General features: G+C 46.3%; 1 long non-coding RNA gene across 2 annotated transcripts; it reads right to left on the bottom strand.

The window, feature by feature from the left end:
* Positions 1-172: 172 nt before the first annotated feature.
* On the bottom strand, positions 173-25,066 carry LOC137856630 (uncharacterized). 2 transcript variants are annotated; one of them, XR_011096658.1, is made up of 5 exons: positions 24,894-25,066; positions 6,133-6,390; positions 5,611-5,808; positions 1,147-3,539; positions 173-1,064 (listed from the first exon to the last, which is right to left on the bottom strand). It is a non-coding gene; the product is annotated as an uncharacterized lncRNA (long non-coding RNA). The 2 variants fall into 2 exon arrangements; XR_011096659.1 differs by lacking the exon at positions 5,611-5,808.
* Positions 25,067-25,303: the final 237 nt, after the last annotated feature.

A 25,303-nucleotide genomic window follows, 5' to 3' on the forward strand; every position in this document is an offset into this window, starting at 1 on the left:
CTGCAGGCATAGGGTGCACCCCTGCAAATGGGTGGGGAAATGCCGAAGGTGAGCAATAGAGAAAGTGGGACATGATAAATATGATAATATAAATGATAAATAAATCATTAAGGAATAACACAACCAGGGAAGGATTTTTATTTACTTTTATTTTTATTTAATGAGACCTAAGACTTTGCACAAGAAAAGTATGTGACTGTTCTCTAGGTGCTGCAGAGGAACAGGGGGGACTGCCACTTCCAGAGGTCCTGTGCAGAAGAGAATCCAGCAGGAGAAAGAGCAGGCAGCGCTGAATTGTGGTACCAGCCCCACCGGCACTCTGATCTTCATCACCACAGGCACACTGGGAACAGGGCTGCCGTGTTTTCCAGGGGGAAACAAACAAAAATGGCAAAATTGGAGGCTAAACAAAAGGGGGTTAAAAAAAAAAGTGTGTGTGTGGGGGGGGAACAACAGAACCCTCTCTGCAGCTACCAGCTCTTGTGAAGGACAACAGACAAGTACAAGTTAGGATAAAACAGGTCTTGTAGTTAGCATGGGGCTGAAAACAAGCCATGTTTAAAAGAGACTGCAAAAAGACAAACAGAAAACTAAAAAAAGAAAAAAAAAAAAAGCTAAAATCTGCCTTAGCTAAACTGGAATGACCCCCCAAAGAAAAGCAATCTTTCACCATTCAGAAATTAAAGCTGACATATTCAGAACTGCAACGACACTTCATAATCTTTGAGAAAGCAACAGTAGGAAGAAACCAAAGGTTGAAGAATGATGAAGAACACACCAGCTCACCCGGCCTCCAACCAGGCATTCAGTAACGCAGCAGCTTTCTCCATGTGACGTTTAGCTGAGGCCTATGGAGCTCTCTGGTGACAGGGACCAGAGGGTCCCAGTGAGCAAGTACTGGGCACAAGAGGCACAACACCTGCATTCTTGCTAAACTGGATCAGATCAGCACTAAAACCTACCAAAAATGTCAGGAAAGTGGTTTATCAGTAATCCAAGGGGATGAAGTGGGCAAGAGCTGGGACGTGGCCCAAATGACTTCAGATGAGACTCGCACAAGAAGCCTGTTGGAAATCAATACAAAGAATGTAAACAGTTAGGTTTATCTAATCCAACATTGAAAGTGATATTTGAAAGGACATTTACCTCCCTGTTTTGTAGGCTCCTGTGTGTAATGCTTTAAAACCAGACAGCTATCTGGTATTTCCACAGCAAAGAAAATGGAGAAATCAGAAAGATCTGGATCTGAAGATACACAGAAAGAATATACGTGGTGGAAGGAAGCTGTTTTTCTGTAAAAGAAAGGCATCCCTCAGGATTCTGAGTGCTGCAAACAAGATATTAACATATGGGCGAGAGATGTGTTTTGTTTCTCTCTCCAATAGCCAGGAGAATTTCATGTGTTTGGGGAAGTCTGGTCTTCTGTTCTTCATCACCATTGCTGTTGAATTGCTGATGCAGAAATCAGACTCGCTGGTCTTTGACTTCCAGGATCACCTTTGCCATCTTTCTTTAAAAATCTTCCATCAGATCTTTTCTGCTCTCTGCGTCAGGACTGACATAAGCAATAGGTTACAGACCAGCTCCTAGTGTTAAAACACGCTGCACCTTGGTTCCCCCAGCTCCTGGGGGATCGCCACCCGGCTCTGCTTCCTGGCTGCACTTATCAGCGTCTTCTCAAAGGTCTTCCAGAGGACCTCTGGGCACGGCGGCCTCAGACTCACTGTCTGCAAAAAGCAGCTCCAGGGCTGAAAGCTCGCCTCTCGGAGAGCACCTGTCACAAGGAGTTCATCAAGCCTTCCTGCGGTGGCCTTGTTTCCCTCCTGTGCTTTAACTTACTATTGGCCTCGACAAGTTCCCGACACACCTCAATCCCGATCACCCATACCAAGAGATTTACTATGAGGTACCAGGCTTTTTCCTCCTCAGAAAGTGTTTAAGCCCTGATAAAGGCAAATCTAATTAGGTTGTGCGTGCTCTCTTTTGTGTTTTCTCCTTTATGAAGGATGAGCACTTTTTGGAGATCGCCTTTTCACCTTCGCTTTCCCTTTGAAACACAGAGGCTATCGTGGGGGTAGAGCTGGAGGGAGAGACGTGAGAGGGGATGTCCTCGGGGTGCTCACAGTGGGCACGAGGCACTCGGAGCCTCTCAGCCACTGTATCCAAGTGAGCTCTCTTTTCTGCAAGTGGTTCTGCTGCATTATCTGATCCTTCAATTACCATATTCCATTATATGCAGCTCTTCTTCTCAAGTTAAGTATTACTATCATATATATTTTTGGCTTGCTGCCTTTTACAAGAATGTTTTAGGTTGGCTATGATCTCCATTACAATATGGATCTTTGATAGCTCTGCCTATAACCCCATCTTCATGCTGCTCAGGACTAAATTGCAGTTGCTTTTCTGTTTTGTCTACTCCAACAAACAGCATTTTTTCATTATATCTGAAAACGTAGCCTCTGCGTGACACTGATGAATAAGTGAAATCTTTTATTACCTCTTTTAGATCCGTGCAAGCTCTCTAATCCTCTTTAGCATTTTGCAATCCAGATATCATTCTGGTCAAAAGATCAGAACTAGACTATGATTTTCCTGTTTAGGTATGGGATTTCAATACACAGCAATGCTGTGAGGCAAATGGATATAATCAGCTCCATATTTTCCTCTTTTTTCCAAAATGGGGCATCCCCGCCCAGCAGCACGACCTGCTTTAGGCTGGTTTGGAGGGGCCCCCTCCAGCTGGCACCCCTCGGGTGCTCGGTGCTGTGAAGGCTGAGCCACACACACCCACCAGCAGCAGAGAGGAGGGGTCTGCAGAGAGGAGGGGTCCACAAAACAAGGGGTCTGCACCCCGGCAGCTAATGGGGCCAGCGCAACGTTTGCAAGGCCAAATTCTCATGCTTTCTTTTAATCTCTGATCAACCTCACTGTGTGTTTGGTTGCATTTCCATCCCAAGCTGGATGTTCACATTCCACCAGGAGATTTAATTGCCCCCTGCTCAAACAAATAGGCCTCCCTCCCCGTGTTTGCCTCTGCCTCGCATTCTGAGCACTCTTCGTCCTCGCAGCGCTGCACCATTTAGACAGCTCATCTATTGCTCGCAGCTTCTGCAAGAGTCGCTTTGATTTTTGCTTCAATATTATTGCACCCAGCAGGCCAGCTACTGGGTGGTGTTCACTATTGAGTCCTGCCAGCTTCTTCTCTCCCAGCACTGAATTGATTTCACTCTTTCTTGTTTTGTTTTCCGCAGAACTTAGAGGCTGTGATTTCTGCGAGCTCCTCTGGGCAGGTGAACTCCCTCCTTGTTTGGCCAGCTCAGTCCTGCTAAGTTGCTACGACTGTGCAGGAACACCACTGGGGCTGACAGCAACCACAGGCACCGTGTGGGCGTGCGGGACATTGCCCAGGAGGACAGCAGGAGGGCTCCATCCCTAGCAGGGTCCTGACCACGCTGCAGCAAGTTGCAAAGCACTTGCTACAGGAACCGCTTTTTTACGCTGCTGGCAGGTAAGAGCTGTCTGCTCAGCTTTAAAGATCCCTGCAACAAAACACCAGAAAATGCATTTTGGCAGAATTTACAGACACTCATTATAAGATGAGCGCTGAGCTTCATGAATAAGCACCTACTTGAAAAAAAATAATTACCAGAAGTAGGCCAAATAGAGGAGGAGTGGATAAGGGTTCCCCCCAGGGTCACATCCTATATTCCTGTTTTAAGTTTATATATAGACGTCCTAAATAGCAAACCAAATTAAGCTACACTCGTCCTCTCTGACAGCTCAGCTGTGGGGGAGTTATGAGTGTGGAACAAGCAGTACAATCGGAGGCTCGAGCTCTCCTGTGTAACCAGATCACACATAACGTTAATTAATCTCATATTTGACTTTAGAAATGCTTCCCGTTTGGCTTGTAGTGTTACTCCTAGGAGTTATCAGTAAGTGCTGTTCTCTCTCCCAGCCATCCTTCCCTTGCAGCAGTCAGTCATTTCCAAGGAGCCGTTGCAGTTTCAGACAAGCCCCATGCAGCCCCTCATTCACACCCAGGGAAAGGGGCAGCATTCTGGCGAAGGCACTGACATTACAATTTGCTGCTGTAGGTTTTCCATACCCTGCCATTCCTTGCTGCTCTCAGAAATGAAGAAATGCACAGTATGTGTTCACATCAGCCAGCTCCTGCAAATAGGCCCCTTTGTTAACAGATGCCATCAGCACAAGCATTGAAACCAATTTCCTTTGTGGTTTGACTCGAGCAAAAATTACTTATACTTCATATATGTGTTTTTACAGATCCACTGTAAAATGACTCAAGCTAAGACTTTGTTAGAAAAATTTCCTCTAAAATAAAAGTTTGTCAGTAAAAAGCTATTTCTAACTGGCCTCCCACACCTGCTGCTTCTGCGAGATCCATCATGAAATGTTGCTTTCACAGGGCTTGCCAAAGGACCTTCCTCTAATAAGAAAGCTTGTCAATAAGTTCACTTTTTAGCTGTTTTTTCCAAAGCTGTTGTAAAGATGTAATTGTCAAGAAGATATAGATTTATTTGGCATCCCTAGCTAGGTCTGAAAAATTACAACTGCGCCTTTCTGTCAAACACACACCTTCAGCCAAGTCAGTCTGAAATTGCACAATGCTGATAGGGACAAGTGTAGGAGACAGCTTTTTCCTTGAACTTTGCATGTTGAGAGAGAAAAACATATATATATAGTTAAAGCCAGGTAGAAGAAAACCTTTTTTTCCTTGGAAGGTTGTGTTGGATAGCCATGTCTGACAAGAAATCCGTACCTTGGGCATTGGTTGGCTGGTTGTTTTTCTCATTTATTTTTTATTTTTTTTCTATCTGCATGGCTAGCAGTGCCTTTTCTGTGCAGCTTTTTCTGAACTGCAGAAACCTGTAGTTTAAGTCACTTTCAGTGATTCTAGAAAAATTGTTTTAAGTGAGAAAAGGACTTTTGTCCCCTATCGCTCCTTGCTCTACAAATTCTTTTTTCTTTCTTTAATTTTTTAAGCATCAGGCACAGTTCTCTGTAAGATTGCTCATTGTGTATTGTTACTCAAAATTCTCTGCTATTACTGAGAAATTGTACAACACGTGGAAGCCTGGCAATGTTAAGCATTTTCAGTATTTGTTCTTACAAGAAACATGCAGCATTTCCAGTCCTTGCAGCATGGAATTAGCTCATTTCTCCTTTTACACAGATCTGCTGCCTTTGTTGCTCCAATACTGGAAGTTTCAGCATGATAATTTTTGACCTTGTTGTTGTTTCAGACAAGCTTAGGGACACACCACTCCATATGAACGCATCGCAGGGTATTAAGGTAGAGATTTTTTTTTTTTCCAAATGTTTCGTGCTTCAACAGCCAACTTCGCTGGGAAGGAAAGTCTGTGTGACTTCTGTTTAGGGGGAAAGAAGGCTACAACCCCAAGGCTGCTGGTTATCCACATGAACCCTGCTCTTGGAAAACCAGTTGGATAAATCAGAACCAGATCATAAAGCAACCGCTGACTTCTAATCTTTCAAGTAGTAAAATAACAAAATGTTTTTCCTTTTGTGCATTTGTGCATTAAAACAAAATCAAATAAATGCTTCCCATAAACCCCAGTAAGGTACCTGAAGCCGAGGGGCGGCGGGGAGGACAGCTTCCCTCCACACAAGGGCTGCTGCCACTCTGCTCACAGGTAGCTCCAAACATCCAGGCCCCGGGGGTTTCTTTATGTATGGAGAGGAGCACACTGCAGGAACACTGAGGAGCACCAGTCCAGGGGCTTCAATGCCTCTTCACACCGCTATCAATGCTCCTTACATTCCCTGCAGGAGGATGGTGCTTTTGTGGACGGGCCCAGAGAAGTTCACAGAGACGCTGATCTGAGAAGCTTCTTCATATCTGCTAACCTTAAGTGCTTCTTGTTAATTGGAACCACTCAGAAGCTGAACCTCAAATTCACTTGTAAGTGTTCTGCTGGGCTGCAGCCTGAGCAGTCTTCTCGCTGAATAATGTCACTGCAGTAGTCTACAGAAAATTATTTGCAACCAGGGCATTTATCAGTTAAAATTAATCCTTCTCTAAGCAAAAATGCCTCTGCCTTCCAATTATGCTGCTGTGAAGAATGGAAACAAAGGAAAATTGCTCACCTTAATTAGTCCCTTTGCGGTGCTCGTTGCGAGCTCATCCCTCATCCCAGCTCGGCCGGGTGCCGCAGCAGATCCACCAGCAGCGCCGCGCTGCAGGGCAGCTCCCCCCTGCTGCACCAGCAGGGAGAGCCCCCCGACCCCTTCACTGCTCCACGGCCCAGATCAGAGCTGGAAAACGGTGAATGAATGCAAGTAGTTCTTTAGACTGTCACAGTTGTGGTGGTCCTCGTGCAAGCATGCTTGAAAGTAAATTAATCTCTGAAGAAAAACAGAAACAAACAAAAAAAATTGAAGACCTTTTCATTTTGTCACTAATGTATCTTCTAAAGATGTCAAAGTTTGAATCATACAGGCTTTCAACACTTCTTTCAACACATATAATATAAAAACATTAATGGTAGAAATAGTTTGGTAATCCCACTCTTTGTGCAGCAAGTGGAACTTGGTCTCACGCCCATTCTCTCCTTCATGTGCAGACTCCTATCCATCCTTTTGCAGCAAAACCATACGTTTTGAGCACCGCATCGCATCCAGTGACTCTGTGGGACTTCTATCAGCAATTGCAAGTTCTGTTGGACAGAGGTAGACTCGGTTGTTTTAAATTAAGCACAGAGGCAACTGCATTGTCAGGCTGGTGCCCAGGAACCTGTAAAAAGGCAAGGAAAGACAGCCTTAGGGCCACCCTATTGCAGACCGTTAGAAATGTAGGTGCAAGACTCTTGTTTCAGGGGCTCTACATGCTGACTCATACCCATTGCAGTTATCTTTAGTTCATTAAATGGAAAGTAAGTTTGTTGTCATCTTGCTTTGTAAACAGCTTGAACATTTATAATTGGGAAAAAATGTACAATAGCTTCCATTTCCATTTTTAACTTCTTCTGCAAGGGGGAAAAATTAGACCATTCCTCATTCTTGCCTTCAAGAAGCTGGTTTCTAATTCCACCATTAACTATGCAGGGAGAATTCATTTCTCATACACAATGTGTATGTGAGGATATTTAATGGGTAGATCAACCCACTCATCTCTAAAACGTTAATAAATAAATAAACAAAAACAAAAAAGCTGTATCTGGAGCCTCATGTCCCACTGGGAACAACACTGCTTTACCTGCCTGTTGCTAGAGGTGCCAGCACCCCCAGAGCACAGGGCTCACAGCAGAGATACCCCAAGCTCCACCAGACAAGGCTGATGCAAGCACAGCTGACCCCATGCCGGTCAGGCTTTTTTGGTATGTCTGAGCTCCCAGCACACCAGAGACAGGCAACTTGCACATTTCTTCCAACCAACAAGTGCAAACGCCACGCAAATCACAAGCTGTGAAAAGCAACTGTCCGGGTTAGTCCTGGGCTGCCTTACAGGGGGGTGGAGGCTGCAGCTGTGACACCCTGCACTGGGGGATGCCCGTTTATGATGCTCTGCAGTCGTATTTTACTTCTTTTCCACCCAGGTGGCAGGTACTCTGTAGCCTTTAAGGAAGTTTGACATCACTTCTCCCAGCAAAGGTGCATTTGGGTGGCGGGCATGAGCTGTCTGACAGCTGCCTGGGACACCAGTGAGAAAAGCTCAGAGTATCAGAAGTTGCTGTGGCATCAGCCAACACTTCATTAGCAGGCAGCTAATCAATCGACACCTTAATCAATTGGGTTATCAGAGCGACAGGTCACAGAAGTCCCGCAGGTGTCTGCCATGCGGAGCCCTGGCAGGGAGGTTGAGGCTCCAGCACCGGGCACAGCCTGCCCACAGCCTCGGATCCTGGATCTGGCAAGCCTGGGGGGTCAGCCCAAATTCAGGTGGCTCATAAGATACGTTACTGCCTTGCTTCCTCACATCTGCTTTCCAAACCCAGCAGCTAGGTTTGCATTTCAAGTAGAAAAGACTCTTTTTCCAGTATGAGCAGTCCCAAGCACCGGGCAGGCTCCCTTCCCGCAGGCTTTGCATCCCAGCACCCTGCCCTGCTGTCACAGAGACCCTGCACAGCTTCTGGCCCTACAAACACCCCTGGCTTTCTTACTGGGGGCACTGTGGGGACCTTCATGGATGTGACTACATATCCTTTCTCCCCCACCTCCTCCTAGTTGTTTGCTCACTGGAGGAGTGAAGGAATGATGCATTTCCACCGACTCTGATGCAATGTTTCAAAAATCCTACAGAAACTCTGTTTACAGTGTGTTACAAAGATATCATTAAAGGCCCTTGAAAACCACTCTAATTTTAATGAGTTCCACTGTTATCTTCTACATTCAAGACCGAGACCAAAGCCAGAAATAGAAACACCTCTGAAGCTGGACAGGAGGCTGTGTGTGTTCCTACTATGCCTGCTCTGCTGCTGGAGGACGACCAAAGCACACCTGGTCAGGACTCCTCTGATCACCCCAAAGAAAGGCAATCATCCCATCTCCTCCCCCACACAGCTGTGTAAATTAATAAGGAAGTAATTTCACTGCTGAGTTCTGGTAATGTCTCAGAGCATGGAAGTGTAGCAATTACAGAGTTGTATATTCAAAATTTACCCTCCTAACTCAGTCGTACCTGACCCCCCTCTCCAATTAGGTCCAGACACTGCAGGCAAATGAGACTTACTTTACGGATTTCTGCTGTGATCTCAGAAGTCTCTGACTCCACATGCAGTCTTCCAAGAAGCTGATCCATTATTCATTTTTACTGCCTCTAGTTGAGAGCTGCACTCCAAATCCAGCCCCGCTCCAGCACAGCGGGACCACCCCCAGGGCAAGGAAGGGGTCTGGCCAGCACAGCCAGACTGCTGCCCATCGGACAGAGGGGTGGGAGAGATGAACCTCACAGGTCCTCCTGCTGCTGGAGGAACCCCTGCATTCCCCAGGACCCCCACACGTATACATGCTATATCCTCCTGGTCCTGTCCCCTCAGCACTTCTGAATTTGAAGGCTTTTCTGGGTTGCCATCTGCGATCTGAGGATGCCCATTCCTCCTGGGGACAGGCAAGGCATGGCTGGGTGTTCCCTTTGGCATGACCCAGCAGCTGACCCTGCCAGAGCTGGCAAGTTCCAGTGTCGAATGGGGAAGGCTCTGAGCACATCTCTGAGAGCCCTGTGTCCTGCCCAGCTCACACCATGGTCCTGTTCTCCTCCTTGGCTCACAGAGACTGAGGGACGGACTGCCAGCCTAGCTCAGCCTCCCAAACCCCTGCTGGCAACAGCCCACCCAGGATGGTCCATAGGAGACCTTCAGGAGCTGTGCCCCGTTTGGGAGTGCTCCCATGCTATAAGACAGGGCACAACAGCCTGACCCCACTGTCTCCGTGGTCCTCTGGGCCCCACCAAAAACGGGACAGAGCAAAGGGGAAGGGAAGGACCGTTCTCCTCGGGGGGTGCTGAAACACATGGACAAATTGCACAACTTTCTAAACACACAAACATTGCTCCCAGGTGCTTCTCTCTGCATGTGAGGTCAATCCTCAGGTTTGGCACCGCATCCCAGCTGCTCACATCGATAAGAATTTGAGGGCAAAACAGCAGGAGATGGAGCCTGCTAATTAAAACATTTCATCTCCAGCCTCTGCCTAATGGCGCTGCCTTTTCACAGCTTGACAGAACTTCCATCAGCCCGGCGCACGTCCCGGCCAGCCCTATGCCAAATCACGATCCCCTGGTCTTGGGAACTGCAACCCACTGAAATATTCAGACCTTTGCTGGAAAGACAGCGCTTACTTAATTCCTTGCCAAATTTTTGGAGCATCACAAAGCAGAAGATTTTACTCCAGTCCAACTGTGCTTGTCTGGCATAACTTGGGTTTGTCACATCAATGGCAGCTCTGACATAAGTTATACACAGATGAATTTGCCTTTCACTTCTGATGTATTTGCCATTTCCAGCTGAAGCCAGGCAATACATTCCCAATCAGTACAGAAAGTGTGCTCAGCCAAGATAAAAATACATTCATTCTCCCTGCTATGCTCTCTGTGATGTTCACAGCCACGGCACCACCGTCCCCACAACCCAGGGAACAGAAAACGCCTGGGAGGAGTTTGCAGCACCAGGGCAATGCACTCCCAGCAAGTTAGGGCACAGGAAGAGCCTCACTGAGATCTGTCTCACCCCACTGTACCTGAAATATGCAGAGGCCCTGAGGAACTCCAGATCAGCCCCACCGCAGGCAGCCCCGTGTCCCCCCAGCCATCTCTTCCCAGAAATAACTGCTGTCCTTTCCAGACTCTGTTAGACTCCATTGTCTAATGATTTCTTTTGCCTGCTGATTTCTTACCACACACACACAGTGTAAAATATTTCACAGAAATAGAAACTATGAAGAATTACATCAATGTATTTCAGTTTTAAGAGCCTGATGATATTGGCTAAACAGATGCAGGCTGTATTTGCTGCAGTGTCTTCCCTCTGATATACAATCTCTTTAAATTCCTGAGGGAGTCCCATTTTAATTTACAGTAATTTAATGACAATCTTACATTGGAAATTAGAGTTAACTTTTTAATGGCATATATTCCTTCATCTGACTGGAAGAGAGTGTGCTCACACTAATAATCATTTAATAGAGCCGTGCGTGTAAATATTGAAGTATTCGTACCAGTTTATTGACATCACACTTGAAAAAGTTTAATAACATTTTTTAACTTGCCTAAATATTCAGTGCATTTGACGTTCATGTCATGCTAGCACATCAAACTAAAGCATTTATAATCTTGCCATTCCCTGTTTAAAACAAAAGCCTTATTCCTGCTCTATTGTCATGAAGCACAGCGAAGGCAGCACCCGTAGGCTTGTGCCCCGCTGCGATCACACCCTCAGCACCCACATCAGTCGTGAGCACCTTTGGTGAAATGCCCCTGTCTGGAGCCCTCAGCAGAAGAAAGGTGCTTGGTGTGGTCAACAAGCACACCTTCGTGTGGCTGCCCACGCTGAGGATCAGTTCTTTGAGGCTGAGATATTCTGCCTCAGGCCAGCTCCAGCAGCCACGGCCACCGTTGCCCTTTCAATTTTGGGAGCTCACGTTCAGGCCGCTGCTGTGACCCCAGAGCCTTCCAGGCATCACCTTCCCTCACACATACATGAGTCCTGGCTGCTCAAGGTGCCTCTCTTTTTGGCTGTGCATCGTTCAAACAAGCTGATCTCACAGCCTGGTCCATGCCCCGTCCAACAGGCCCCGCTGCAAAGCACTGCCACTCTGAAGTCATTTTAAAGAACAAATTCTGCCATAGATAGAGGAGAAGGGGAGATGCTACAGTGACATCAGGCACGTTATCAGCTGGCAGCAGGCAAAGAGGAAAGCCATCAAAGAGCTCCTCAGTGCTGGGGGAGCGAGCTGCTCTGCGCGGGGACACTGCTGCGGCTGCTCCTGGCACCGGCCGGGCCTGCTGACAGCCAGGGACACGGCCTCGGAGCTGGGGCGTTGGGGCAGGACCTGTGCGACGTGGATCCTCCGCTGCAGGCAGGCACCAGGCACATACAGGTCACTGAGTGCGACCTGAGAAGGTCTGGGGTGGGACAGCAAGGTTCAGCTGCAGAATGCATAAAAAGCGCACTCTGTATAATCTTAGTGAAGAAGTCTCTTTGTGCTGGCCTCAGCTGCTCTTTATTCATGAAAATCTGAATGGCAAGACATCCTGTGTCAAGTGACAGTCGCACAGAATTCTGCAGGCTTTTAGGATCAAGAGATGCATCTACATTAAAACCCTACAGTAATTTCCTGGGGAGCTTCTGCCAGTGGTGCACATCTATCTGTGCCTGGCCAGAGCGCTCAGTGCACATTTGGGGGATTTTTGCTTCCCCCTCTACCCAATCCCTTAACCACTGTGCCAGCTCCAGGGGAAGATACAGAGGAGCTGCCCCCATGGCTCGATCTCAACCCCAAAATCTGGGGCTGGCTGCCTCAGGGCACAGGCCTTGGCTTTCTCTTTTACCTTCACTGCCAGACCCAGCAGAACTGTACGAGAGCCAACGCATCAAATATTGAGCTGCTGGAGCACAGACACATCAGTGGGAGTACACATGAATGCACAGGGCTGCCCTCACCACCTCAGGACAGCAAAAGAGCCATGCTGGGGGGGAGACCCCACAGCTGCAGCTCCCAGGAGGCTGGAGGGGCTCTGCCATGGCCCACGCAGGGCTCAGAAATCCTACACCACCTGGATGGGCTCAGTGGCAAAGCCCATGTGGCTTCCCACCTTCCCCTTCTACCCTGAGCACCCTGACCCCAGGACCGTGCTGTGCTCAGCCTCTTCATGAACCTGGCTCAGCACCCCCTGGGTGGGTGGGTGGATGGAGCTCCCTGCAGGGGCTCACGCAGCAACCCCTGCTCCCAACCCAGCACGCATGGTGGAAGTGCTGGAGCAGCCCCTACAGTCTCCATCTCTCCCAATATTTGATGTTTTATGGAAAATCCCTGCTCCCAGAGACAACCGAGCGTATAAAAACTTCAGATTTCATTTAAATATATTAACAAGTGTATTTTTAGCAGAGGCAGCTGTGGTTTGAAATTTCAGTTCCAAGGGAAATCCTGAAAAGACCAGCAAGGAATAAAAAAAAAAGGAATTTAAATGAGAAAGGAAAGGTTCATTTCAGAAGTCTCCTACAAGACAAACGGTTAGGGGGTGGTTTTAGAGGATATCAAAACATTGGAAATTGTTTCAGTTTCAATGTTATTTTGAGCTAACATGAAAAATGTACATTTAAACGTTATAACAATGAAATTCAACAGATCTGGCAGAGTGTAAATGGTCTGAGTGAAGATACGCTATTGAAAAGTTTTCAAAAGATAATATTATAAATTCCTCTTGCACCTCCCCAAAAGTTTGTCATGTTTTTCATGGATAACCTCACAGGTTAACTCAGCCGGCAGTCCCCAGCTGGCTGCTGCCTTCACTTCCCCAGGCTGCAGAACAGTGATATCAGCAAGCTCACAACGTGCGTGAAACAACAGCAAAGAAAAATTTTTTTTTTTTTTAATTTTTTCCCCCTCTAGAATCTTCTGATCGGTTGAATTGCCCACAGACTTCCCATGTTCCTACATCCCAGCCCTGTGCTGGCAAATGCAAAGCAGCAGCAGAGCAGGGGAGGAGCAGCAAGATGGATTTGTCCCCAGATCCCACTGCCCTGGGCACTGGGGAGTTGGGAGAGGGGCGGTGGTGGCACCCACACCAGACTCCCCAGTTCACACAGGTATCTTCACCACAGTGAGACCGGGGGTGCATTAGCAAGCACCCCAACAGTGCCCGAAACAAGGCAGCATGCCCACACCTCTTCCTGGAGAGGCGTTCCCGAGGGACTTCTCTGTTCCCATTTGCATTCAGATGGAGCAGCCGTGCGTCTATTCAGGGCCTTCCACTTTAGGGAGGGAAAAGAATAAACGTAAGGCTTGTAATATTAATTTTAAAACCTTCTCCAACAGTCAGTGACCTAAATAAAGCTGAGTCTCCTGCATTCACTCTGACTGCTTTTGCTCTCCCCCTAAGAAATAGGAGAGAGCAGGGATTCTGGTCTCACTTACCCGTGCAGTAATGGGAGGAAAGCTCTTGCTGGCGGTTCAAGAACAGTGACAAATCTGATGCACAAGCAAAATCAGCTGTGTTTTAGGACTTTAAAAAGTGAACAGCTCCTGCTCCACTAGCCAACATATTTGAAAAATACTTCTGGAGATCTGATGGACCATTTTTGCTGCTACCCTACAAGCACATAAGCCCCATCTGCTTGGCCCTGCAGCCACAAATAAAATGAAGCTAGAAACAAAACTAAGTTCTTTGCCTGACCCACAGTTACTTCTCCCCTTCCAAACCCATCATACTACTACATATACTTTTTAGAACTGACTAAAGAACAAAAAAGTCAAATATTTGTATGGTAAATTTAGTATTACGTGAACTATGATCATAAGCTAAATATTTGTCTAGCATTACTTCTGTTGCTCAAATAGAGAAAATACTTCTGCTGTCCCTACTCATGCAAATAACCTAATTGGCTGCAGCAGAGCCACTTAGCAGAACCAGGTAACTGGACCTCGATATACAATAATTAAACTATGAGTTCGTGGTTATTTTTTTTTAGCAGTCACCTCTCAGCACCTTTCATAAGCCCTTTCATAAAGCATTTTCTTAAAATATTTTCAGAACCCTTTTAACATAGTATTTAGTATTATTCTTGAAATAAAGCTGGTTCTTTCTGTCTGCCAACACTCATTTTCAGCTCAGCAGCAAGGAAACAGTTCATCTGTGCTATAGCAGCAGGTCCAGCATAAAGCCACAATAATTTATGGAAATCCTGCCATCGGCTCATTTTGTGAAAATTAATTTAATTCATTACCAATACATCAGTTACTTCCTCATCTACTCAGAACTGTGTTTGCATTGACTTTTGACAAGGACAGCTGCCACGTTAAGACCAAAGACTACATCAGGATAGCAATTGCCTCTTGACATGCAAAATCACTTTCTTTCATTTAATTGCTGGTATGGTAGCTATCAATAACTAGATCAGGATATGGCCCTGAACCATCAACCCCCCAAAAGAGGAAAAAAGAATAAAAGTAACCAGATCACTTCTAATCTTTATCCCCCTTCTCACATGGAGAAATCTGCAGTGGCTAATTGTATGATTATATGGGTTTCTTCTGAGCATCACAAGAACGTGGATGCCTGTTTGATGTTTCTCCTAGCCCTGCAGTTTTAAGCAGGGTTCATCTTTTCAGTAGCTACTCAGCGAAGCTCTTATGACAACTTGTCCATTCTCCCCTTGAATGTGTGTGAAACATGCTGAAAACTCTATATTTTACCAACACTTCTTTTCAGCTAATAGCCCTGCAGATCTTCACCTTTTTAAGGGTGCACTTCAAGATACAGCCTGTGGCAAGGAGAAACCCTCCAGCTACAGCAGCACAGCGCAGCGCACTAGAAAAGCTCTTTAGGAAATAACACCTGGGCTGCCCCAGCTCCAGCACTGCTGCCCTGGAGGCTGGGCAGGAACAGGTCCCAGGACACCACGGCCCTTCTGGGCATCACTTCAGTGGCTCCCTCACCTTACTGCAGGGTCAGGGAGCAGAAGTCAGCCCCCAGCCCGCAGCCAGGGGCTGCTGGGGACTGCCAGCGGGGCTGTCCGGGTGTCATAGAGCCAGAGGGACATGCTCTGGGGATAGTCCTCACTCCTTGCCCAGCAAACTGCCCTGCTGGTGGCAGAAGTGTCCTGATAGAGCAAGGCATAACGAATGTGCACCCCCATGTAAAATCATCTTGTGCTTGATGACATTACTGAAATTACTATTAGGGAGTTTGAAATACGTACTTGGTATGTTAGCATTAAGCAGCAGTGCTTGGGCTCTAATTAGTTATTTTCCTGTCTCAGAACTAACAGGTAGTTAGTTTGGGGAAACTATTTTATTACCATTTATCCCTGATAACTGCATTTAAGCAATGCAGGAAAAGAGGAAATTGTGCACTTGAGTAAAAGATACCAGCATTTAATGATATGGCTGAGACACTGCACTGTAGCAGCTCCCACACGCAGATCTGTTAAGCTTCAGAAGATGCTTACATTTCTGTGCCTCCTGGGAGAAGGCAGACATCCACAGCCCAACGAGAAACATGAGGATTGTTACTCAGCTCACTGCAAAGCAAGGCTGTGCCCAAGCCCTGCATCAGCCTTGGTGGCTCCACTTCTGTTGGATGGGTGATGCCTACAGACCTTGGCCTTCTAAGCCAGTCAACTGCGAGAGTAAATAAAGGAGAAAACCTTGAACACTTCCCACCTGTGATCACAGAATCACCAGGCCTTGAGAAACAGCACCTGAAGACCCAACATTTTCATTCAAGCTGTACCAGGAGTGAGTAATGTCCAAGTGACACAAGGCTGTGTGCTTCACTGGGAGAAGGTAAAGCACAAGTGAAGCATCCATTCCCACTCACTGCTTTCCAGTAGGGAACCTTTAGTGCAGAAATCATCTCAGTTTGTGGTTTGTTTTTGTGTGTTTTTTTTTTTTTCCTCTCCGTTTTGTACATTTCTGCTGCGATTACCAAGATAATTACCATCAACACTATTTACTAAGAGGTACAGCTGTCTCACTGCTACTTAAAACCTTTGAACAGAAACCAGGTTTAAGTCTAAGACATGCTTTTGCTTTTCCCAGCAGTGAGCTGAAGCCATACTTTCCTTTTGATATTGCTCTCAATAACATGCTTTAACTTTTGGTGAGCCCTGAAGAGGTCAGGCAGTGGGACTCAGTCTCCGGAGGTCCCTTCCAACTGAAGGAAAATGATCTATTTAAGACAGTGTTTAGATGCATAGCAACATCAAGATCTTTGGAGGAAAAAAAGTTGTTCCCACTTGATGGCAATTCCAGTATAATTGACACCTTTGTACAGATTTTGACTGTTCACAAGGCAGGTAGATGTTAGAGCAGTACCGTGGATGAGTAATTTAAGGGTGAAGTTCTTGGAAGTTGTGTTTCCTTTTAAAATAAAAATAGTCTACCTTGCTATATTTGGTATACAAAATCTCATCTAGGCTTGAAATTTTCTGTGCTTAATTACCATGGATGAGTTATAGAAGGAAAATTTTACCTTCCCCCACCTATGTAGATCTTCACTCAAAATCTATTACAATTTAGCCCTTCAGCAGCAAATTTTAAAAAATAACAAAATGGGTCTTGAAAGTCTGCATGGAAACCGGTGCCGTAACTCCCCCAGGCACTTCAAGCACCCCTGTCACTAGGAGCCACATCCCCCAAAAACCTCACATCCCTGCAAGTCCTTGTCCCCCTCACAGGGAGCTGGCGCTGTCCCTGCCGGCACTCAGGAGCCCTGCGGGTGTAGGAGTAAAGGTAAAAGCAAAGCCTGGCTGTCACCAGGAGTCTCTGAGGTGGGGGTGTCCTCCCCAGGGACCCCCTCCTGTGACCCCTCTAAGCCCAGAGCTGTGGCTCCAGCTGAGGCTCTGGGGACCACAGCCACAGGCAGACACCTTTGGGGGTCTCCTGGCTCCACGTGCATACAGAACGGCCTTCCCTGCCTCCGGGCCTCCCTTCTGATGCTGCACTCAATATGGGAGCATGTCAGGAACCTGGGCCATCTCCTAAACCTGTGCGTTACCCAAGTCAGCAGCCACTAAGGCAGTGCAGAGGAGTACCTGAGGCAGCATCAGACTTCCCTGCGTTTAACCCAGGAGGCAGTGAGGGTGGCCGTGTTACATCTACAGCAGCTCCACCAGAGTGAGAAGCAAAGGATAAGCAAGGCCGGGTTAAAGCTTCCTTGCTGATATAGCTGAAATAAATTCAAAAGGAAATGTTTCCACATCTGGTTACAACACACCCAGGGGACTGATTTCATAGATCACTACCGGGAGGAGGAGGTAGGGAGATGTCTCCCTACATCTGCTCAAGCTAAAGCTCTTAATGCCTTTAAAGTTTTTTGCCTTCTGCTCATGTATAACCCACAGTGAGGACGTGATGCAAGCAGTCCCTTCTGGCTCATATACCATGGACAGAATTGTGCCTTTCCCTTCACAACAGCATTTTGATTCCACACACATTGCAGCTCTCAGGAGCGTGGCAAACCAGCAGCACACACTTCCTTCCCTCTCCCCCTTTCTGCTGGGTGTGCAGCTCGGTAGCCTGGCTCCGTCTTGGCCTTCACATCACACCTGAACGTGTTCGGTTACTGCTCTTCTGTGCACCGCTCACTGATTCACAAAGCCTGGGCTCTGCTCTTTGCTTTCTTACCCAAATGAAAGTGGTAAAAGGAAAAAGCCTTAACCAAATAGGATGTGCTGCTGAGTTCAGTAACGGGCACCACAAAAACCACAACAGTTACTAGTACGTGAGATACTGGGATACTTTTCCACCAAGGAGTTGTGCAACGCTTTGAAAGAAATCTAAAGTTAGCTTTTTGATTGTATATACCTTCTAAAGCACATACCCATGATTCAGTGTAAAATTCCTGATGATTCAATAATCTGTGTTCAACGTGACTTGTGGTTAATCTGTCCTCTCTTCTGAAGAAACAATATTTGGGAAATATAGTAAAAGCCATATAGGCGGCTTTATCTACATCACCTGCAGAAAAAACCATCCACCAGTGACGTCACCAGTTAAAATCTGCGAAGTAATGATAATAGAAGTGAGAAAAAGGAAACTGTCATTGCTTTTCTAAAAAGAGCAAGCTACAAAATAAATAGTTGTGTTCATACAGAAGTTTGCAGCAGAACTGGCAAGTGATTTTTAAGTTTCCTAAACTCTGTCCCACTACCTAAACACCTACTCTGGTAACTTGTTATGGCTTCCACTTAAAGAGCTTAATGTATCATTAAGATCTCCATGGGGTCCTAGAAAATACGGAAATATTGCTGTCCAGGGAAGTACTTAAATCCACGCTACGCACATTTTCATTGAAACAATGAAATTCTCAATTTAACAATCATTCATCTGTCACATACCCAGCAGCTGCAAAACAAGAACTAAATGCCCAAATAGACCCAGTCTTAGCAAAGTATATATGTACAGCAGAATATTCAGCAGTGTTTTCTAGTGCATTATTGATATTTCCATGGAAGAGTTACCGCTGGGGATCCCCATGCTGCAGCCAGCATCGCCAGAGCCAGCTGGTGAGCCACTGTGGTGCCAGCCTGCCCCAGCCACCCCGGCTGAGAGCCCACCTCCCCAGGGATGTCCAGGGGCATCAGATGCTGGCTGGCCAAGCTGCAGAGCGAGCAGCCCCCCCAAACCTCACCCAGCAGGCTGGCACAGCCCCAGCTGACACTGGCCCTCCAGTGCCACGTGTGAGCTTCGTGGAGCACCTACCCCTGGGCCCCAAGTTTCCCTCCCACCTCGGCTGCCTCTCCTCATCCTTTCCCTACCCACCTCCTCCAGTGGTGCAAGCAGCTCATCATCCAGCTCCTGCAGAAGATGCCATGAAGATCCTGACTTATTTCTGATAGAAACTTCCACAACAGTTTTAAATGTGGGTATTAATTCTGCCTACCTGTGACATTGTGTGCTCCCCTTGCCCTGGGCAATAACCAGGCTGCTCGCCTGGCCCCAGAGGACAAGCAAAGAACAGGCACATGCCCAGGGCTTGGCAGCTGGCTGGGAGGCACCCTGTGCCAGGATACATGCAGGGCAGAGCAGGAGCCTCACGTCAAAAGCCTCTCATAAATCCCAAATTTTGAAAAGAATTATGGCCTGCTCCTTCCCTTCCACCTCCCGCAACCCTCCTGCAGTCCCAGGGACAGGCAGAGCAACACGCAAGTCATTACAGGTCATCAGGGGGTTGATAACGATGCCACGAGTCTTTTAAAAATAGATTTTAAAGCAGTTCATCCTAACCTTGCTGATAAACTCCAAACTGAGCAAGAGACGAAGTTAATTATTGTTTGAAAGGCAGATTTTTCTGCATGGGCTTTAGATTATCTCTGCCATCCCCACACAAATCCTCGATAGTATTAATGAACTTCAGAATCGTGCTGTGGAATCAGCTTTCTGAGGCAAACTACAAGCAGGGGGAAAAACTATTTGAAAATGATAAATGAGGAAATATGGTTGATATCTTATTGTCAATCTCAAAGGCATTAAATGAAATTCAAAGGAGATCATTAAAATTCATGCTGTCTAAAATGTAAATCAGTGTACTTGTAACTACTAAAACAAAAACTTTTGTTTAAAGTAAAATTTCATAAAAATCTACGCTAGTAAAATGTATTTATCTATTCCACTTTTGTTGTATGTTTCCTCATTTGATAAGTCTGAGCATTTCCTTTCATCACAGGCATAATAATTTAAGCTAATATACCTTTCAAGATTCTTAGGTTAAAAATGGGAGGTCCAGGAAGAAGCGAGGTGGAAAAAGCTTTCCACAAAAATTTCATATTTTTTTTTTTATTTTACTTTCAAGCTTCCTCTTTGCTTTCCGAGAGCTAAAACAAATGAAATTTAAGATTTCACTCTTCCTTCTTTTCATTCTGACTACTGAACATCATGTTATCTTCAACCTTTGAAAGTAAATTCCCCCTCTCCCCCCCTCCAGTGCAGGAGAGAGGGTCATAAACCCTCCTATTCCCATAATTTAAAGGCATCTGACAACTCCACCCTGGCCAAACCCCTGCCACAGCTCAGGATGTTGTGTCACCCACCAGCATCTTCTGCGGGCACAGTCCTTTTCTCCAAAACCCTCTGAGGAAGGAAAGTCCACAGGGTTCTTCAGGTGCACGTCAGATGCCACTGGTCCAGAAATGTTCCAAGGAAAATTATTCTGACCTTTCCTCATCCACTATACTTTCTAAGCCTTCTATTATCACTGCTGTTCTATAATTCTCCCACTTGCCTTTTTAAAAAAAAAAAGTCTAGTTCCCAAAATTATTTGCAGCATGCTAAGATTAAGGTACATCAGAGCCACCTAATGATATTCAAATCCTCATAGAAGTCTTCTACTAATACCTCCCTAAATGAGTTTTTTTTTTTGGCTCATATTGGCTGGGATAAATAATTCTCCAGATTCTGTCACACTGCTGAGTGGAGTTACAGCCACACTCCATCACCTACAGCAGGATATGCATCTTCTGCCCTCGCATCAGGTAGGAACTTCAGATGCAAAGTGTCCTCTTAAGCCATTTAATACCAATGCATGATCCTTCCTGTAAGAATTGGAAGCCTTTTTTTTTTTTTTTGTCTGTTTCATAAGCCCCCCTAGGATATCTGTAGATGCCATGAGATCTCAACAGACACAGGGAAAGACTTTAGGTCTTCACAGGTTAAGGCAAGCCTGGTGGGACTCCAGACCAGCCAACTTTACACTGATGGGCTCTATTTTCCTTCTAAATACCAGCATTAAGCCTACAGACTGCAGAGCACTGCTGGGTGCGAGCACAATGATTTAGACCTGAACCAAGTGAACAGCCTGCCACGAGGGAAGTCTCTTGCCCCGGGATGTAAATTTGCCACTTTGACGTGACATTGACAGCTCTGCCTCCGTAGGTTTGCTTACAGGCCACAGGAGCTGGCAGATGTTGCCTTCCCCCCAGGAGGGCTCCACGGTTGTGCCCGGAATGCCGAGCCATATGTTCCTCTCAGATGCACAGAGACATTCGCGTGGCCATTATCGGGAAGGGAGGCACAAGCCCCATGCTTAGATTTAAAAAATAAAATAAAATAGAATAAATAAGGAAAGATCTCAGGAGGAGAAGCTCAGCGGGAGCCCTGCTCACTGCTGGGAGAGAGGTGGTGTTTAATGCCATCTCTGAGCCGTTAACAATATGGTACCAGCCAGAAGCACAGACTAGCGTTCAAGAGCACCAGCTGGACAATTTTTCTGGCAAATAATCTCATTAGTTAATTTTTCCTGAACAACTTAATGAGCAAAAGATGATGAAAAAATGCCTTTAGAAATGAACCTTTTTTTTTTTCCCCAAAAAAAATATCTGCAAGTGAAAGAGTGCTATAGCTTAAGCTGAAGTGACCCAGTAGCATTGAAGCTTTCCCTCCTAGGGACCATTTAATGCTCCACTAACAATTTATCACAGTGCCTCAGCGAATGTCCCCGTAACTGAACAGTGGCTCAGGGTTTTCACGTTTAGCCCCGTAGTCTCACATGGCCAATCCCACACACAGGTCCAGGAGCCTATGGCAGGGGGCCAGGCAGCCCAGGGCTCTGTGGGTGAATTCTCATAATGATCCTTCTTGTCAGTGGATGCACTGAGTTTTTTCTTTGCCTTTTTTTCCCTATTTTATCCAATTGCTCTGTCAAATTTTCTGACAGGGGAGCGTTCTGTAACTGTGCGGGTGGGACTACGCAGCAGTGGGCCATCCAGCCCAGGCCCACTTATTTCATAGGACAGAAGGACAGGTGGACAGGCCTTGTGCTGTGCTTTATTGTCAGCTGGACACAGGCTGTGCCTGCAAGCCAGCACCCGCTGCACTTCCCAAAAGGGTGGTCAGAGACACTGAAGCCTCAGAAACCCCTGGGAGGAGCCTAAAGACTTTAATTCCATTTTAGAGATTTCCTACCTGGCTTAATCTCCTCAGGCAAGCGTACAGTGAGATCTCCCTGCTTGGCCAGGGAGCTACTATTCCTCTCAGACCAAATTTGATTTACTTTGGTGTTCCAAAATGAGGGAAATAGGTGAGCTGTGAAGTCACAGGACAGCACTCAGTGCTCCTGACATTTGGGATGAACAAAGCCAATCTTGCACACCATAACCTCAGCGACCAGGGTGTAAGCACCAGTGCTCATTCCCAAGGCACTTCACTGCAGCCCAGTCACTATTTACCTCACTAAGGGCTCTTTTTCTCATTTTTTTCTCCTTGATTTCTGTTTTCACTCCCCCCAAAATTTTTCAGGATATGAAACTCAAAAAAGGCCATATAGCAGCATAGTCATAAAATTTATCTTCTGGAACTAGCAAGCTAGACAAAAATTGTTTAAACACAACAATATATTACGGCAACTTGGAAGATTAAGGGCTCCCTTACATCTGTGTAGCCAGAGTCTTATCACTGATACTGCCTTTTCTGCAATGCTGAAGTGATCACCACAAACAACATAGTTTTCCAACTGTAATACATTAGTCACAGCTACATCAGTACATCACTAATTCATACTGAATATATAATACAGATTTACATAAACTGGGGAATTTTTGCCCAACAGAGCAGCCCAGCGCTGTGACTGGAGCACACACAGGCCTGGGCCCTGCGCAGGCCCCGGCCTAGCTGGGAGGGCAGGGAAGGGGCAGGCAGGCCGACCACCACAATGCACCCAGCATCGCCTGGTTGGGCTCAGCGTGCCACACACCCGCCAATTTGGGGAGCAACAGGCAGGGTTACGTGGTAAAGCAGCATCTAGAGCTGTCAGAGTCAGTGTGAGGAGTGCCCTGGGAGCAGGTGCCTGCACACAGCCCCGACACAGCACAACGGTGCTCACCAGGCTGCACGAGGATGGTATAACAACATTATGGAGCTGCGTGCATACTGCCCACATCAGGCTCTAACACCTAAATAACACCTAAATACCTAACAGGCTCTAACAACTAAATAACCTAAATAAAGACCCATGCCAGGTCTGCCTGACCCACCTGCAGCAGTCCTCCCAAAATGACTTCTGCCAAATAAGCAGCAGGTGTTGCAGGCTACGCAGAAGACCAAGCTCCTGATCACAGGAGCTCTTTCTGTATTACTAATCTGTTAAAACAGGAATCTGAATCCACAGAATGACAGCTTGTAAAAAAAGAGGAATATTATGGTTAAAAAAAAAAAAAAGTTCCAGAATCTCTCTGCTTCGTAACCCATCCTTGAAACTTGCGCTCACATCTGAACTGGCTTATTCTCTGAAAATATTCTATGCAGAAATCATTTAATCTTCTTCAGTGTTAAGTGACCATGGTTCTTCAGCTTCCACTGTGCAAAAAGCAGCCTTGACCTTCAAATAATTTCTCTGGCACCTTCTCCATATGCACATCCTTCTTTTAATGCAACTACATACACAGCCACCCACCACAGTATGTACTTGCATGTTTCTAAAACCAGACTACAGAAAATAGTTAATTATATTTTAATTGAACATATTAGACAAAACCCTGAACAATCTGCACACCATATTCATTTTTAGCTAGAAAAAAAGCCATTCCGCTTTCTTTCTGAGAGTATAATGGAAAGATAAAGTGTGCTCTTTTCAAAATCGTAACCTGTTTCATAGCTTTTTTTAAATCCATCTATGCCCATTGGCAATCTGCTACTAAACTCTAGCAAAAAATGGTTAAATAACAGCATTTAAGAGATATTTTTCATGATACTCATAGTGCATTTTTTCATTCCTTTTCTAACCTCATCTGTTCCAGATTTAAGCAGCTCTCTAATGAACTTGAAAATTAATGCATAGATCCAGCTACCAGTTTGGCTGGAGCATTGCAGTAATTCTGTTGATTTAATGTCTGCAATTCTATGTAATAAATGCCAGAGAGACCTGCAAGGGAAACTATTTTCAGACAGCTTCCGCAATCTCAACTAAGCTGAAGGAGTGCTTCACTCTGTCAGTCCAAGCAAAGCATTTCAAATCGACAACAAATGACCAAAGTGAACAGGGAATGAAAGAGGAGCTGAAAACATTGATTTCCTCTCCAAATGTCTGCCCTACAGAAATGCACCAAGTCTTTGATTTTTGAGATGAGGAAATAGCCCCATAGATCCTTAAATATGAAATGAACTATGGGGAGACGTTCCCACACTGCGCACTGAAACCTCACCACCACCCTGACAGGTCTCCTAACCGTTATAGGGACAGCAGAGTGCAACTGGGAGGTTTGACTCCCATAGACACAACTACATGCAAAGGTTGCTTTAGAACTTTGCTGTGAAAAAACATCCAGCAGCAGTTGGGTACCCCAGCCTATGCATAAACGGAAAACACAGCAGTTCATCAAGGTAATGAACACACAAACTTCCAAAAGTCCTCATTCCCCAGTATGCTGGAAAGGCTGAACAGAGAGGATTTTCCCTAATACATGCTACTAATTTTGCAGATCTTGCGCGTGGTACTTGGGATGCTGTTGCTGCCTGGAAGTACAGGAACAGAAAAATACTGAGGCAGTGAAGTGGTGCATGAGCTGAAGAACAAGCACAGTGCGGGAACTGACACATAAAACTGAGAAGGAAATTTCCCTCAGCCTTAGTCTAAAAGCCACGGATCATGTAGCAGCTGTCAGGGAAAAGATACAAAGGTGTGACACCACGAAACAAAAAGCAGCAGCTCTTGGAAGAGCAAAGTCAGCACCCCAGCGCAGGAGCTGAGGAGCTGAGCTCACCTGTACCAGCCAAGGGTCCTTGGGGGCCACCCCATCACAGGGGATTCCTGGGGGCTGCCCCACCACAGGGGACACAGCAGCAGAGCTCCAGCCATACCCGTGCTGACAAATGGAGCTGCAGGAGAGGCTCTGCTGCACCCAGACAGCTGCACACCAAGCTGCTGCCTCCTCTGAAATCACTGACTGCTGAGCTCCAGAGGGGTGCTCCTGCCCCCAGAGGGAGGTAAATAGCCCCAACAATTGCACACAGCTGTGGTTTCACCCCAGCCTCTGATCTTCATGGCTTCACCGGAATAATGTGCATACCCATTAATCCATTGGGTTTCTGGGCTTGCATTTACGTGTGTGTGTACCACGTATGTCCATGCCATGTATGCTCACGCTGCCTTTGTGGTATATATTATCCCCAT

The sequence above is a fragment of the Anas acuta genome, chromosome 5 (genome assembly GCF_963932015.1).
Source record: "Anas acuta chromosome 5, bAnaAcu1.1, whole genome shotgun sequence".
NCBI classification, from domain to species: domain Eukaryota; kingdom Metazoa; phylum Chordata; class Aves; order Anseriformes; family Anatidae; genus Anas; species Anas acuta.